At 41.1% G+C, this 14,833-nt stretch overlaps 1 protein-coding gene across 6 annotated transcripts in view; it reads right to left on the minus strand.

The window, feature by feature from the left end:
- LOC122809540 (membrane frizzled-related protein) overlaps positions 1 to 14,833 on the minus strand; it is a 438,477-nt gene that overhangs the window by 15,495 nt on the left and 408,149 nt on the right. The gene's annotated exons all lie outside the window — the stretch shown is intronic.

A 14,833-nucleotide genomic window follows, 5' to 3' on the forward strand; every position in this document is an offset into this window, starting at 1 on the left:
AAATCTACGATCTCCCATCCACTCATCAAGATTCCTCTTGAAGAGAGTCAATGAGGGACTCTGCCTAACCTGGACTGGGATTTTATTCCAGAGTGAAGGGAGCCTCTGGGTTATGAATCTGTCCCTCCAGTATGTCCTATTTATTTCAGTGCTGAGGTTCAAGTCTCTCGAGCGCGTAGCTCGATGGGATTTGGATTTTCTGAGGTGCAGCATGTCCATTAATTCCAGGTTGGACATGGCTTTATACGTCAGGCACAGATCGCCTCTGAGCAGGTGGTATGCCACTGAGTAGAGCTGGAGTTTCTTTAACCGGGCAGCATATGGCATCTGTTTGAGCCCTTTGATCCTCTTGGTGAGGTACTTTTGGGGTATTTCCAGTTGCTGCAGGTGTCTGGTAAGGTACATCCCAAAAGGGGCATTGTACTCAATTATGGGCCTGATGAGGGATGAGTAAAGAGGCACGATGACCTCCCCTGATCTAGATGTGAATCCCTTCATGATTAGGAGGGCTATATAAACTTATTTTCTAACCACTTTGGCCACATGGTTGTCAAATGAGAGATTGCTATCAACTTGGGTCCCCAGGTCCCTAATTACTTCTTCTGTACTTAATGGATTACCATCTATGTGGTAATTTGTGGGCACTTTGTTTTTGCCGAAGGGGATGACTATACACTTTTTGGCGTTTAGCTTGAGGTCATGGCTCTGGCACCAGTTGTCTGTTTCTATGAGGCCCTTTTGTAGGATGTTTGTGTCGGCTGGAGAGTCGATTATGGCGCCCAGTCATCTGCGAACTTGGTCAGCCACAGTCCTTCCATGTTGGCCTGTACCTCTGAGAAATATATACTGAACAAGAGAGGTCCCAGGACTGAGCCTTGTGGGATGCCACTTGTAACTGGTTTGGAGTCTGACATGGCTCCAGCAATTCTAACCATGTGGGTTCTGTCCTTGAGCCAGTTTGCAACCCATCTAGTAACATAGGGGTTTATATTTAAGCTGGTGAGCTTATCTATAATGCCCGAGTGGGGTATTGTATTGAAGGCTTTTGCGAGGTCCAGGTAGGCTGTGTAGACCACTTTCCCCTCGTCAATGGCCTTGGTGACTGTTTCAAAGAAATTGACCATGTTTAAGAGGCAGGATCTGCCCTTAACAAAGCCAAACTGGGTAGGATCCAGTGTCTGTAGGTCCCCAATATCTTTATTTATGAGGTCCATGATGATCCTTTCCATAGCTTTGCAGACCAAGCTAGTCAGGCTTATGGGGCGATAGTTTCCAGGGTCCATTGAGGCACCACCTTTGTGGAGAGGGACCCCTGTTGCTGTACACCACTCTTTGGGTACATATACTGTAGTATGGCTGAGATTGAACAGTAGTTTTATGTTTGGGTTTAGTTCTTCTTGGAGTTCATGTAGGACGCAGCCCGGGACACCATCTGGTCCCATTGATGCTGTGTTTTTTGCTTTGGAGAGGGCGGCTCTTACCTGAGCATCTGAGATGTCAGGGGGGCAGCACTCTTCTGGGATAGATATTTGCCCTTTTGGTGGGGAAGGGGGGGAGAAGTTTGTGCTGAACCTGTCAGCTAGGATGTTGGCAATGTCTGTGGGTTCGGTGTATTTTTTGTCATTTTGGACTAATTCTGAGCATATCTGGGAATTCCCACCCAGGTTCCTAACATAACTAAAGAAAGCCTTGTGATTATCCTTAGTGTCCTGTGCAATTTTTCTCTCGAAGCTGGCCTTAGATGATTTTATGAGTGCCCATAGTTTTTTGCTAATACTGATCAGAGATGCCTTCCCTTTTTGGGATTTTGCTCCATCATGTAGTAGCTTCCTCCTTCTATTGTATAGTTTGTTTATGGCTGGGGTCCACCAGACAGGACGCCTGTCTTTGGAGGATTGGGTCTTGGTTTTGTTTGGGATTGCATGATCCATGCATTCCTGAAGGTGTTCATAGAATGCGTTTATAAAGGATTCTGCGGTCTGGGCCGTATTTTCCACAGGCCCGGGGGCTTTGAAGGATTCCACCACGGTTTTGAAGAGTGTGAAATTTGCTTTAGAAAAGTTTTTCACTGTGGTTTTCTGGGCAGGGGCTGGTGTCGGGATGTGAATATCTAGTGAGATTAGTTTATGGTCTGATCTTACCAGTGAGGGATACACTTCTGGTCTGGAGCACAGAGTCCCCATGTTGGTGATGATCAGGTCCAGTATGTTTTCTCCTCTTGTGGGAGTGGTAACAAGCTGTTCCATAGCATTTGAGTTTATAAATTCTAGGAACCTTTGGGCTAGGGTGTTGGAGCTAGAGTAATGCTCCCAGTCTATGTTTGGGTAGTTGAAGTCGCCCAATATAATGGTGTTTGGAGAGACCTTCATATTTTCCAGTGTTCTCAGGAAGGCCGAGTGGGGTTCCTGGGTTTGGGAGGATGGTCTGTAGCAGGTTATAAACTGGAAGGCAGTTTTACCCACTGTTAGTTGCACATGGATAGTCTCTGATGCTTCGTGCTGTGCCACCAACCTGGAGGTGTGGGTATCTTTGACGAATATTGATACCCCCCCTTTTGTGGTTCGGTCCAAGTTTTGGGGCCGAAAAGCATGGTATGAGGTATAACCTGGTAGTGCTGGGGTGCTCTCGGGAGCCTTGAATCAGGTTTCTGTTACTGCACAGATATCGATGTTCTCCATGCTAAGGAGAGTTTCGAGTGCATGCATCTTGAGGTTTAGACGTATGGCATTGAGTAGCATTACTCTTAGTTTCTTATCCCTTGTGATACCTATGGAGGTGGGTTTGTCTTTTGAGCCTTGCCTAAAAAAGGCACTATGGGGGTGGCAAGAGCCTTTGCCACTATCCGAAAGCCCAGGGGTGACAGGTGCAAGCCGTCCCTAGTGAAGCATCGTGGCTTGTCGAGCATGTCATCCCAGGCTGACAGGCATTGGATCCCCTTTGAATGACACCAATACTTAAGCCAATTGTTGAAATTGATCATCTTGTCTTCATATTGTGGCATCATTCTTGGTGAGGGTAAGATGCTACTCAAGGTCAGGGTCATACCGGCCTGGGCTACATGCTCAGAGAGCTCCTCTATGTCTCTTTTCATGTAGTCCAGGGAGGTACATCTCAGGTCATTCACACCAGCATGGACAATGACTGAGTCATATTTGTACTTGCCTTGGAGTGACCTGAGTGCGTGTGTTATGTGGCGGATCCTAGCGCCCGACAGGCAGCTCACTGTGACCTTCTCCTTGTTCAGCCTGGTGAGCAGGACGTCAGTGTGCTTGACGATAGAGTCAACTATTACAAGTGTATTAGGCATGTTATTTAGCCTTAAGGGCTGTGACTGTTCGGCACACTGGCTTTGTGAGCTGTGTGTTGCACGTGTTTTGTTTTTGGGTAGCGGTTGCTTGGGTGTCTGCTTTGCAGGTCTCTGTTGCTTAGGCAGATTTTTATTTAGAGCCTCCGAGTATGTTTTTGTGTGTTTATGTGTTTGGTTTGCTGTCGTGGTAGGTCTATGTGAGACTGGAATTGTAGTGAGTGTGGTTTCCTTCTCCTCCTGACTGGTTACGCCAGTACTGAGTTGAGAGAGCTTAGCCTCCAGTTTGGCTATATGGTTGCATCTCTCACATGTGTTGGAATTTGTTGGGAGGAGGAGAGGGTTGTCTGTGTACATGAGGCAGTTGTAACATTGCCTCAAGATTCCCAGATTCACCAGCTTGACCAGAGACAAGATTGACAACTGACCTTTGGACATGCTAGAATAGTATTGGGAATTCCTTTATAATTGAAAAAAGGGCCAATGGGGAACAAGGTACTCAAGGGATGTTTGTGAGGGTGTAGTGCTTCTAATTTTTTTAGTGCTGACTTATATAATTGCTTTAGTGAGCAAGTGCCAGGCTTTAGAGTAGGACTAGAGTGTTTATTATGAGAACTAGATCAGTTCTAAGGGAAAAAGTGAAGAGCAGACTTTGTGGAGCCGAGAATGGTTTAAACCCAATTAAGCGGCGTTGCCTGATGCTGCGCTATGCGCAAAATTGCGCAAAGCCGCGTTAAAGCGGGTTTTATACAGGGGGGGACTTGAAAGAGCTAGAAATTGGCCCAAAACGGCCAATAGACTACCAGATTCCTGTGCTGGGAACACTCCTCCAGGGATAGATAGGCTGCTCTAAGCTCCCCACTGCCAATGGTGAACAAAGAAGCCTCCCTTTATCCAAGAAAGGAAATGGGAAACACAGGAACTTTCCAAAAGTCCAGAATACAGCAAAGCCTGTATTTGGACTACTCTAGGTCAGGAAAGATGGGAAACAAGGATCATTTTTTTTTTCTTTTTTTGCAACAAACAGCAGGAAAATGCAATAAATATGTAACACAGGCTAGCACACTTGAGTGTGTAGCCTCAACAGGTAAATGCAACAAACAGGGCAAACTTTAAAAGTGCAGGTGCAAAAACAACTTTAAACAGTTTAAAACAGTTCAAGAATGCAGAAATACTTGTAGTTTAGCTAGATCGGACAGTCGCCCAGGTAGTAGCAGGAAACACTTTTATCAGGTTAGCAGTCGCTCTTTTAGCCTCTCTGCTGCTAGCACCACTCTGCAGGACCACGAGGAGCTTGGCTGAGTAGTGACAAACGCAAAAAACGCGCCAAAGCAGGTTTTATACAGGGGGACTTGAAAGAGCTAGAAATTGGCCCAAAACGGCCAATAGACTACCAGATTCTTGTGCTGGGAACACTCCTCCAGGGATAGATAGGCTGCTCTAAGCTCCCCACTGCCACTGGTGAACAAAGAAGCCTCCCTTTATCCAAGAAAGGAAATGGGCAACACAGGAACTTTCCAAAAGTCCAGAATACAGGTGAAGCCTGTATTTGGACTACTCTAGGTCAGGAAAGACGGGAAACAAGGATAATTTTTTTGTTTTTTTTTTTCTTTTTTGCAACAAACAGCAGGAAAATGCAATAAATATGTAACACAGGCTAGTGCACTTGAGTGTGTAGCCTCAACAGGTAAATGCAACAAACAGGACAAACTTTAAATTACAAGCACAAAAGTGCGCTAAAGCTGGCTTTAAAGCAGGGGGTTAGAAAGAGATAGGAAATGGCCCAAAACGGCCAATAAGCTACAAGTTACTGGGCTGGAACCACTCCTCAAGGGACAGATAGGCTGCTCAGAGCTCCGCACTCTCACTGGTGAACAAAGAAGCTTCCTCCTATCCAAATAAGGATATGGGCAACACAGGAACTATGACACAGCCCAGAGATCAGCAATACCTGAAGACTGGACTATTCTAGTTCAGTAAAGGCGGGAAACAAGGATATATTTTTTTTTTTTTTAAGTAGCAGAAATTATCTACAGAAACACAGTAAATGCTTTAATTTGGCTAGCGCACTTCAGTGTGTAGCCTACCAGTTGTCTGTATCACTCTGCAGGACACCACGAGGAGCTGTGCAGAGTTGTATAAAATTACAAACTTTTTACATCACAGATTCGCTAAGAAAAAAAAACTGGTGTTTTAGGCAGAATTAGTTAAGACAGCAAGAAAAGCAGAAAACTGATACTTAATCACTCCAAAGTCACTCTTTTGTCTCTCTGCTGCTGTAGACTCTGCAGAACAACTGGAAGGCACTTGCTGAGCGGAATACAAGCGTAAAAACTGTGCAAATGAGGTTTTTATAGCAGGGAAGTGAAAGAGATAGAAATTATCCCAAAATGGCCAATAAACTACTAACTTCTGGGCTGAAACCACTCCTCCAGGGACAGATAGGCTGCACAAAGCTCCCCTCTCTCACAGGTGAACAGAGAAACTTCCTTCTATCCAAGTAAGATAATGGCAACACAGAAATTTGTAACACAGCCCTGGATTCAGCAATAACCTGAAAACTGGACTATACTAGTTCAGAAAGGTGGGAAACAAGTATATCATTTTTTTTCAGAAAATAAAGCAGATACAATCAAGATTAGCCCAAAAAGGCCAATAAACTACCAACGTCTGGGCTGAAACCACTCCTCCAGGGACAGATAGCCTGCTCAAAGCTCCCCTCTCTCACAGGTGAACAGAGAAACTTCCTTCTATCCAAGTAAGGTATGGCAACACAGAAACTTGTAACACAACCCTGGATTCAGCAATAACATGAAAACTGGACTATACTAGTTCAGAAAGGCGAGAAAGAAGTATATATATATTTTTTTCCAGAAAATAGAGCAGATACAATCAAAACAACACTTTACCCAATTGACCAGTTAAAAAGCTTAAAACTGAGCTCTGTTCCAGCAGTCTTCAATCAGACAAGTTCTAACTGCAAAGTCCTGCCACTAGGGTACAGAGAAACCTTCTCCAAAAAAGACGGCCTGGGTCAGTGCACAATTCATACAAACAAAGCTAGATCCAGCCGGCCTGAATCTAGTCTATGCTACAGCAAACAAGGCATACCAATTTCAGAAAGAAACAGTTCAAGTAAGCATGCGCAATAAGCCTTTAACCAGAAATTCCCAGCTCAGAAGGGCAGAATCTAGCCTCTCCTCCCACAAGAGTGCAGACCACAAACCTTCTTATTATAAAATAACTGGCCTGAAGCCCAAGTCCTTAACCTAGAACTAATACACTTTTAGAATAACAGACACTGAGTCTTCAATCAGCAGTTCCCAACTTAGAAGGATGTACGCTACCTGTCCTGCCACAACAGTGCAGACCACAAACCTTCCTAATGTAAAACAACTGGTTTGAAGCCCAAGTGCTTAAACCAAGGGCCTTAGAATAACAGTTACAATTTAATCAGGCTACTAACAAGCAGTAATAAAGGCAGCAGAATAAATTTAATTGAGTACTTTTAAAAGAGGCAAAAGCAAAATAAGGTAATAAAGTAGGAAGAAACACAAATACAGTAAGGCAGATAAAGTGCAAAAAAAAATTTTTTTTCAGCATTTTTATGAGGTGCTGTTCAAAGTCTATAATGGAGGACTGAGTACAGTGGTCATGTTATCTTTAACCATCTGAGGATGGAGTCAGTGTTGAGCATTCATTGTCTGCGGCAAATACAGGAATGGAGGACTGCCATACTTCACACTTTAAGGCATCATTAGACCCATAATAATACAGTACCTATATTTTATTATTTTGCCATCCATCGTGCAAATAAGGTATCTGTCAGTGTCTGTCTTTGTGCAGAAGCTGGAATACATAAGAAGTCATTTGGACACAAATTCCCTACATTTTTCCTGAGATCTTTGAAATAGAGACTATTATGGGTAGAGCAGATGAAGGTAATGCTCCTTTTGGGTTTTTCTGGACATCCTTGACAAGCATGACACAGGCTCCTGCAAGAGGGCTATACTGGGTCACAGTAATAGTCCTGATGACTGGAATAGTTTGTCCAAGGCTGTCACCCTTGTTACTGGCATCCCATGCAGGGGTAAGCAGTGCCATAACACCTACAGTGTTTTGATTCGTCATAAATCTGACCTGCTTGGCTGATGGAAGGATGAAATTAAATCACAACTACCTCAGTACAGTAAGTATAACATTTACCTCTACAAACACCCTGGTAATGCAAGGCACTGTACACTTTTTCATTCTGCTTGCTGTTTATCCCCAGCCCTTGTGGAGTTTAAAAGGAACAGGGAGACACACAGGGAGAGACAGTGCATTTAAGAAAGTATTAGGGTAAGTATAGATGGTGTTGTGAAACGTCACTGTTTGCACAGTGACAGGTAGTAATTTAAAATAATGGCTAATAGTATTTATACAACATGACAGCACTGTTAACACTGGCATTCCTTACTGGAATTAGTATGACCATACAATTAAATTTTTTCTTCCGGATGATACACCATGTATGGCTGGAGAAATGTCTTATTGTATTACGGGCAATGAGAGTGTTAGTATGGCTATTGGTTCAATTCCACCCCCCAAAAATGCTGTTGTCATAGTGTAATTTCAACAGTTAAAACAGTTAGTGTAATAACATTTTAAATATAACAGATAAAATATTAAAATAAAATGTTAAAATAACTAAAAGGTACTATTATTAAAAGCCCATTTTCCTTAACAGTATTATGAATACAAACAAGAAGTTAAGTCTCTTTCCCAACGTCTTTTCTCCCATCTTTTACTTTTCTTATTTTTTTAATATCTCTTCATTTCTGTTATTTTTACATGCAGCAACATACTGACCTGGATTAACCATACCCGCACAGCCTGCCATCCCCTACATATGGTAGAGGCAGTATGAACACTACCAGAGGCACACAGGTCATCTGGGTCCCAACCTGCTAGGGTTACCACCATACCTTCTGCCCTACCACCACCAACTGCATCAGTCCTGCACCACTGGCTGGTACACTGGTACCTGCAGAAAGCAGTGCAAGTGAGGGTGACACTTTTGTCACCTATCAGGAACTGGCAGAGCTTGTAGGGGAGATATTGGATAAGAGATTCATTGCCCACAGAGGTTCTATAGAGACCATGCTCCAATGACTCATTGAGTCAAATCCCTGCTCAGCACCGACTCCACATTCTGAGGCAGGACCCAGTAGTGATGGCTCCCCAGGGTAAGAAGTTAGCTCCCACTGTATCAGAGGTGGCAGTGATCACATCTCTGAACACACAACCCTATCCACAAACTCAGTGTTTCCTTCTGTTTTGCATCTATGACTGCCCCGTATATTATCCAGTTCTCCCCTTACCGTTATCCTTCCTCTCTTTGTCTGATGTTTCTTTCACCATTGTGTTCCCCCTCCCTTATTGTGTTACCCAATGCTCTGTCAGTCATGCCTGCCTTCCCCTGCTGCTAAACCTAATCCTGTTACCAATCTCTTACTTTACTGCCTTCCTTCCTCAACTTTCCCGCTTCTGAGAAATAAATAAATAGAAATAAAAGGCTACCTCTCCCATAAAAAATACTCTCATCCATACCACTCAAATTCACATATATTTAATGAATGTACACATGATTGATTCCAGTAATTCAACACAAAAACTGTAACTGTTTGAGTGATCCCTAAGGATTTTAGTCACAGGCTCAAAGGTAAGCACTAGGCTTGTTATCCTTTTAGGCCATTTTAACCAAGACAATTTCCCTCAAAGGTGAAAATCAAACCCTGTGCATTTTGTCTGTGAAGTAAATACCTTAACCATTATGCCAGCCATGTAATAATGTACCAGTATTATTGAGATAAAAAGTTAATAGGTATTATCTTATCCCACTCCCATCTCGCTCATTCCTTATTTGCTCACCTTTTGTTTTGCCCTCTGCTTGCTTCTACTTGTCATCTCTGTCCTATACTCCACTTTCCAATTGTTAATCTGGTCAAAACAATAGAAAAAACACTACACAAACATCCTAAAAGGGCTTGTATATTACAATTATATTTCTGTGGTTATATGTTGTACAATGGTTAGCAGGCAGCAATGTCACTGGTCATAAAAAACACAGGGAAATGATAGTTTCTGCCTTATGGCAAAAATGTAGAAAAATCCTTTAAATGTGCTAAGATCTTGCCATCAGTTGTACATGTAACCAGAGAATGTATGCGAGTCAAGAAGCAGTAGTGAAATACAATAAAGTTATCATCTGCCTAATGCTCTGCTTCTGGAAATGTGAGTTACAGAGACATGGGTTCACATATGTTTGGATAATTTTCTTCTTTATTGCTATCCTATGTTCTGTTACCCTGATACATGTTTTACCAACACCTTCCCTGTGTATGATTCTATAGCATACCTGGCTACTGCTCTATTTTGGGAAATGTGTGTAAGAACAGGGATGTTTCAAAGCCATGCAGGTGGAATCATCCTGTCATACTAATCACATGTTCCTTGCCTCTGAAATTAAAAAAAATCTTATTATCAGTGTGTACATGCTGTCATAGAGTTTGACATTATCTAAGAAAATCTAACACTGTTGATTTAGGAAGTTGTGACATATGTTCCTAACCTATTTCCATCAAGCTCATGCCTTCCCAGCTCACCCTATCTGCTATCCTGTGTATGCTTCCTTCTTTAATCTCATTTCTGTATTCCTATTTCCAGCCTCTAACCAGTTCCAAGAATGAACACTACACACACACACACACACACACACACACACACACACACACACACACACACACACACACACACAAACATTTACAATACAGTTACAGTATTAGTGACAGCCCTTGCTATTACATTTATATACCATATCAATATGAAAGGCATAGGTTCAACTCCATTTTTGTCTGTCTTCTTCACCAACCTCCAACCTGCACAATCCATACCTGCTCAACTTTTATCATCCTGTTTACTTGCTGCCCTTATTCATCTCTGTCCTTTACCTTTTACAGCCTTTAATCTTATCAAAGACACATTGTTACACCACTCACAGAACTCAAAAGTGCTTATAATTTATGTATTGCCTTTTGTTCACTGGGAATGCCTGACTCTGCAAGCAGGCCCATTGTCAGTGGAGGCCCTGGAGAAAAGCTCCATATGCTAATTAAATAATGTTGCAAAGGTTGCAAAAGTATTTACAGAGAAAATAATTTTGTAAGTTAACAATGAAATATAGGGTGTTACAGTCATAACAATGGATAATACAAACTGCATTTACATAGGAGTGTTTTACAGTAATGTGCAGTTATGAAAGCATATAGAAAATCATATACTTTTACAGAATAGTTTCAAAATGAAAGAAGTGTATAATTGGAGGTTAGAAGTAGTATAGAATTGATGATACTTAAACAACAAACATCATCTATCTGTGGTCATACATTGTGCAAAAGTTGGTAGACAGCAACTTTGCTGTCCATATGTAAGATCAGAGAAATTATACTGCTCATCCTATGGCAAAAATATAGAAAATCTTTCAAATGAGTTAAGACCTTTGTGACCATCGAAACTCTTTACTAAGCAATATTAAATATGGAGTATTTAATAGTTTCACTGTAACAGCTTCCATAACTTAATATAATCATGAACTGATGTGTGCATACACAAGAGGAAGGGATTTGATCATCTGATTGCTGTATGCTGTTTACCACTGCTCATTTTCAGGTTTCCACACTTTTCCAACATTCCCTTCAAATGTGTGTTTTCAGACCCCTTCACTCTAATCTCTCATAAAGAATATAAGTTAGGCAGTCAGGAGTTCAAGTCCATAGAGGTCGACCTTGTAAGCAGTCTGAAAAAATCTGTGTCATGCATTAATCACCTACAATGCATATATGAAATCATGATTAACATAGTAAGTGCTTCTAACAGTTGGCAGTAATGTGTACATTGTCAACACACTAGAGGAAGGTTTTGATTCCCAGATTGCTGTATGATATTTACCAATGTTCATTTTTTTATTCTTCCACACTATTCTAACATTCCCTTCAAATGAATGTCTTTTGACCCTACATTATACAATCTATGCTTTCTTCTATGACTTCACTTGCTAATATGGTGGATTAGAGAACATCAGTTCAGCAGGATAGGGGTTAAAATCCATTGAGATCTAGCTTGTATCCCTCTACAATCAATTCTGTATCACGTGCTAACTTACCATGTAAATACGAAATAAGGCAAACACAATACATGTATGTGTCAGCTTCCGTGGCTTAGTCTAGTCATGCTGTGGTGTGCTTATTACAAAATACACTGGCAGGAGGGTTTATTCCCCTGATGGTTAGTATGTTGTTTTCCAATGTTCAGTTTTCAGTTGTCAGCACTATTCTAACATTTCTCCTAAATGGTTGTTTTCAGGTGCTTTCAGTATTAGTTCTTCTGTGGTTTCACCTGCTAATGCTCTGCTTTGGAAAATATAATTTTCAAAGGTATGGATTTGAGCCTATGTAGGTGTATTTTTGTTGCCTTGTTATTGGAAACATAAGAACTGCATGACTGCTGTTTCATTGATTGGAATCATAGTGACTGAGATTCTGTATTTAAGCTGCTTTCAGTGAACAGTAATTGTTACGCCTTTCCTACTCTTGTGTGATCTTGGAGTTGGTATATATAAGTTAGGGGGAGTGTGTAGGGTCATTACCCTCATAAGTGTTGCAGAGGGTTTGCTCTCTTGCAAAAAAAGGTTTTAGCAAGAATGTCTTGAACTGTAGTCTACTGGGGAAATATTGGTCAGTAAATTATCATGAATCATTGCTATCATGTGTTCCATTCCTCTGGAATGTGTTGTGTTTTTAGACACCTTTTCTGTGTATACTTCCATGGCATGCCTTACTAATGCTCTGGTCTTGTAAATATCAGTGACAGACCCAGACAGTTATATTCCATTCATGCATGTCTCTCTCTCTCTCTTTTTTTTTTTTTTTTTACTATCATGCATTCAATTTCCCTAAAAATTAAACATTCCTATCATCATCTCTATGTTTAGGGGGGTTTTGAAAGCAAACCTACTTCAGATACCAAATAGGCTGCACCTTTTGGCATGTATTTGTCTAAACATATTACACAATTTGACAGACCACAGAAATTCACAGTCTCCTCAAAATTCTTACTTATCAGGTGGAACTGGCATGTTCTCTGTACTCAGTCTCTCACAGACTCCTCCATGGAGATTTGTGTCTTGTCTTTTCAGCCATGAAAGATCCAACCCTATTTGACAGCCTATTCCCTCACAGAACTGACAATACCTCAAAATACTTGGTTAAAGGAACGGATAAGTAAGACACTTTAGTGGATAGATTCATATCCAAATGTATCCCTCACCTCTGGAACAAATTTCTACTATATCAGCAGAGTAACACCATTGTCACTTTCAAGGTAAAACTAGATAACTGGATAGGCAGCATCAAATTCTCCTTCTCTCTTTTTTGTCTTGCCCTCGTTAAGGATAGATGGAACATCTGAATAGAGTTTTTTAGCTAGGTTTACAGTGGTCTGCAGATTGATTGCCTAGTACTGACCTATGAACCTGTGAGCCTAACAATTCTTCAATTGCTAACCTAATTTACTTCTGGATTCTTATGCTATTGATGAGCTAGGATGTTGGGAGATATGGACTCCTGTCCACCCTCCATCCTGTTCATTCTATAACATCTCACTTTGCGTTGTTCCATCTGCTTGCTTCTCCCATTCATCCCTATTTCTCATATACTACCATTTCCAGCCTATGATATGGTCCAGAAATAGACAGACACACCACACATGCAGAGAATGGGCATTTACTTCAAGCTCATCTTTTAGTGGTCATACATTGTGTGACAGTTGGCAATGAGCAATGTAGATGGCTATATATGTCCATGGAAAATGACATGCAAATGAGCTAAGTCTCACTGTGCATACCCATTTGAAATAAAGTACAACAGTCAGTATTCAAAACTCTTTGATGGTTCAATGCACTAACCCAATTATTCTTACTGTGTCAATGCACTGGTTGGTAGTCTTGTAAGTTGTTTTACAATTGTTGGTTTTGCAGTCTGCATATGTGCTATGTTTCCATGATATGCATGCTTTATAACCCCATTTACTCTAAGAGCTGCAGTGGCACCCCTTGCTAATGCTATGACAACATCCAGTGAGAAAGTCATGAGCTCACCTTCCTTGAGCTCTATCATTCTTTTCTTGACATCTTTCTGTACATTTGTTCATTTCCCATATATATATATATATATGTTTTATGACCCGTTAAACTTTTAAACTTTTGACTGCTGCAGTGGCACCCCTTGCTATTAAACTGTGGATATACTGGCATGAAGACCAAACTGATTGACTTCCCTCAGGGTACCATAATATTCCTTTGTTAATGACATTCACAGAGTAGTACAGGACCACTGCTAATATTCTGATGAGGTCAGGACTGGAGCAGGCATGCTATTTTAGTGTATTCCACCTCTCCTGCTAGGTTTCACATTCCTCATATTTCATGTGTTGTCATAGCACCTTCTTCATTCTGTTTCTTAAAATATTATTTTGCTTTTGTCTCCCTTTGCACATTGTTCTGTTCTTCTCTGTAGATTGTGTTGTTTTAGTATAATGTGTACTCCACCCTTAGCTATCATGGTATTTTCCCTTCCATTGCACATTTCTCTCAAAATATTCATATTTACTGCTGTAGATTACGTTAACATTCTATACTTTTGCATTTTTATTTGCAGTGAGTACTGGGGTTACTCATGCATCAATATTTACCTCAGCTGCTTGTACTTCAATGTGGCTGCAAGGTGATTTACCATGATCTAACTGCTGGCATGTGCTGCAGCTGTGAAGAGAAGCTCCCTGTTGTGCTCTCTACCCTGGTCACATGCATATATGATTGGCATTGCTGATCATCACTCACACAATGTCAATAGTGCTATAGTGCTAGCTTGATAGCAATTGCAGATTTTGCATTTATGAATTCCCAGGTTTGTTTTTCATAAGAAATATGCACTTTCATTTGACTGCATATTCAATCACATATGCCTGCAATTCAACACAAACGCAGTTTGGCCCAGATCTATACTCTAGGCATGCAGTATTTTATTACAATACTTTTTAAGTATACACGTGCATTGTCATGTTTTCCTTTTTTTTCCTGATCAGTCTGTTTGCTTCATGAAATAGTGAAGTATTTATTTTTATTTTTCCAAGGTTCAATACTGTTCCCCATCTTGTTCAACAGTCCCTTTATACTTCACTGTTCCTTTTTCTTTCTAGTGTCTTTGTGTGTGTGTGTGTTTGTGTGTGTGTGTGTGTGTGTGTGTGTGTGTGTGTGTGTGTGTGTGTGTGTGTGTGTGTGTGTGTGTGTGTGTGTGTTTATCACTCCTGGTTGATCAGATGAATTCCACAGACTGTTTGTTCCTTTACCTGTGGCATCACAAATTACAGGGAATTATGCTAGTGGTTGTTAGCATTACTTTAGGAGTTGACGTCAAATTTACTGGAGTACTG

Source organism: Protopterus annectens, chromosome 8.part0, assembly GCF_019279795.1.
Source record: "Protopterus annectens isolate FY-2018-M chromosome 8.part0, PAN1.0, whole genome shotgun sequence".
Lineage (NCBI taxonomy): Eukaryota > Metazoa > Chordata > Ceratodontiformes > Protopteridae > Protopterus > Protopterus annectens.